General features: G+C 51.2%; 1 protein-coding gene across 1 annotated transcript in view; it reads right to left on the bottom strand.

Annotated features, from left to right (window-relative positions):
- TRIOBP (TRIO and F-actin binding protein) overlaps nt 1-3,204 on the bottom strand; it is a 59,255-nt gene that overhangs the window by 23,405 nt on the left and 32,646 nt on the right. The gene's annotated exons all lie outside the window — the stretch shown is intronic.

Below are 3,204 nucleotides of genomic sequence, written 5' to 3' on the forward strand. Positions count from 1 at the left end.
AAAAAAAAAAAAAAAAAAAGAACTTTGTTTTGGGTTCTCAGGTGTGGGCATACGCTTGCTCCGGTTGCCAAGCGCTTGGCCCTTTGTTGGATGCTCTTTGCTTGCAGGAGTTCAGGAATCCTGCAGATGAGGAGGGACCTTGGTGGATTCGTTGCTAAATGCACTAGGAAGCCTGTGTGACGTTGTGATTCAAACCCTGTGTTGTTACCTTAAGCAAGGTGCTTCACTTCTCATGCCTGATTTCACTCTCTGTAAAATGGGGTAATGCTGTTACCTCATGAGGTTGCTGTAAGGATTGTGTGGATTCAAGTAAAGCACCTAAAACAACCTCAGTTATCCTTAGGTGGTGGGAGCAGGAATAATTGCCATTTCAGTTATTCTGCCATCTTGATTTGAGGTTAAAATATTATTGCTCTTACAATTACTACCCCCATTTTGCAGATAAAGAAATGGAGTCCCAGGAGCCGAATTCTTTCCCTGCTGGGAGTCTCCCCACCATGAAGAATGAGTCCCGGGGTAAGTTCATTAAATTCTAGAAACTGGCCTTCTGGCACCACATGCTGAGTTTTCTCACCCTAGCCCTGACCTCTCTGAGGCATGCAGTCCTTGGAAAAGTGTTGAACATCTAGAGCAGTGGTCTACCATCACCAGGGTCCTGATCCAGTGGTCTGGGCAGCTAACAGCACCAGCCTGCTTGCTGGTTTCCTGCCTGTGGAACTCCCTTCTAGTACCCTCAACCCAGCAGCCAGACCACTTCCCTGTCAGTTCTTCCATCACCAGTGCTGATAGATCAGCTCACACTCCTGTTCTAGGCAGTCAGCATCCATCTTCATCTGGCCCTGCCTGCCATCCTCCATCCTTTCACACACATTTGATATGCTAGAGATCCCCAGCCATGGACCAGTGGGAATTCCCAGGATAAGCCGGGCCTGGTACCTCCTGACTGCAGATATCCTCTGCTGCGTCTGGAAGACTTCTCTTCCTGTCTTTTACACTCCAGCACGCGCGCGCGCGCGCACACACACACACACACACACACACACACACATACACACACACTCACACTCATACACTATTCTCTCTTTCTTTCTCTACCTTCCCCTCGAAATGTTTGTTTTCCTGGAAAATTTCTCCCTTCAAGTCTCAATCCAAAGGCAGTCAGAGTGTCCCCTGCAGATTTAGAAACTCCTTGGCCAATGATCCCTGCATCTGACTCCTTGCCCATTGCTCCTGGCATCAGACTCCTTACCCATTGTTCCTTGTAGCTGACTCCTTGCTCAGTGCTCCCTGCAGCTGACTCCTTGCCCAGTGCTCCCTGCAACGGACTCCTTGCCTAGTGTTCCCTTGCATCTGATTCCTCGTGCAATACTCCCATCTGACTCCTTCCCCGTTGTTCCCTGCAGCTAACTCCTTACCTAGTGCTCCCTGCATCTGAGTCCCTCCCCATTTTCCCCTGAATCTGACTCCTTGTCAGTGCTCCCTGCAGCTGACTTTTTGCCCAGTGCTCCCTGCATCTGTACATTCCTCCACCAAAGTAATGACCATGCTGTGTTCCAACCAGTTTCATGTCAGTGTGCTTACCTAACTATGCTCCTTGTGGGCCGGGCTGGAGTGCTTTTGTCTGTGTCTTGGAGGCCAGCCCAGGGCCTCAGCCCACAGTAACATCCTTAGTAAACATGGGCCAAATTAATGAATGCACAAATGAAGGAACCACAACCCAGCCCTGTAGAACAGAGATGGCACAGCCCGAGGGACCCAGGAGTGAGTTGTTAAACTGACAAGAACCAGAGCTACAAAGCTTTGAGGTTATCCTTTCTCAAACCATGCCTCTATTGAGAATGATAAGCTTAGGCTCAGAGGAGGGAGACAAAGGCCCAAAGCACACCACAAGTTAGGGGCTGAGACAGAACTCCAGCCCAGGCCTTCTGGCTCTTGGCCTTGGGCTAATTTCACCACTCAGCCCAAGAGATGTTGGAAGATGCTCTTAGCACATGTCTGGGAGGCCCACTGGCAGTTCTATCTCAAACTCCTGATTGTCCTCATTCTCAGATGAGACAACAACTGCAGCCAAACTCACCAAGCTTCAGTTGCCACATCCGTCTAATGGGGAAAATCTGTAGAGACTCTCAGGACTGCAGGGGGGACAGTCAGGGAGATCAGGATGCGGGGTGGAGGGTGTTGTGAACACTTGGCTCTGAGGTCAGCCAGAGCCAAGTTTGCATCTCAGCTCTGCCCCTTGCCCCCTTGTGACCTCAGGTAAAATGAACAAGATGAATACAACTGTACCTGGTGGTGAAGATCAAATGCAATTGACATGCCACGCAGTAAGCACAGAGCTGGGCATACAGTAGGTACACAGTAACTGCTGGCTGTCACCACCATCATCATCACCCCACAGTGCTTTTCCTCACTCCTCTCCCCTTCTCTCTACCAAGGACTTACCTGCTTCCTCCTGCCAGTCGCACTATGTGTTGGTGACTTTTAGTTTGTCTAATAAGGTAATTCCTGCCCATGGCTTGAAGGTACCACCCTCCCTGGATAACCATGTTTGCCTGATTGCCTTCGGTACCTTAACTCCCAGAGCAACTGGAAGGAGGTTTGGAAGTGGATGGGAGAGTTAGTGTTTGGATGACCCCCAGCCTCTGCATCCTGATCCCTGAGAGTCTCCATGGATTTTCCCCCAGTAGACAGATATGGAAGCCGAAGATCAGTGAGTTTGGCTGCAACCCTTCTCTCACCTGGGAATGAGGACAATCAGCTCCTCTACACCCTAGCCATGTGACCTCAAGCAGGTCAGCTGACTCTGTGAAATGGGCATATTGTCTCTGAGGTGCCCAGCCTAGTGCTGGACCCAGAGCTAACAGAAGTGAGTTAGAGAGTCAGCCTGTCACCAAGAGAAGAGACCCCAGGAGCCAGCCTGTGGCCTCTGGAGATGGCTAGGCCACTTCTCTCCCACTGTCAGAGGGGTGGGAAGGAGCAAGTCTACACTGCCTCCCCTCCCTGCCCTTTAGGAAACCCCAAGGAGGCCCAAGTGTTTACAGCCCTCTCTGGGAAGGGGATGGGTTACGTAATGCCAGATGTTTGTGAAACTGGCTCAGGCCCAGGTCTGAGACACACTTTGCGATCCCAGGGCCCCTCATAGGCCCGCCCTCTCCTCTTCCCCTTCCCCCCACATCCCCCTCCCCACCAGGGCTAGTGAGAAGT

Source organism: Carlito syrichta, unplaced genomic scaffold (assembly GCF_000164805.1).
Source record: "Carlito syrichta isolate Samal-C Ts95f unplaced genomic scaffold, Tarsius_syrichta-2.0.1 Scaffold309481, whole genome shotgun sequence".
Taxonomy (NCBI): Eukaryota; Metazoa; Chordata; class Mammalia; order Primates; family Tarsiidae; genus Carlito; species Carlito syrichta.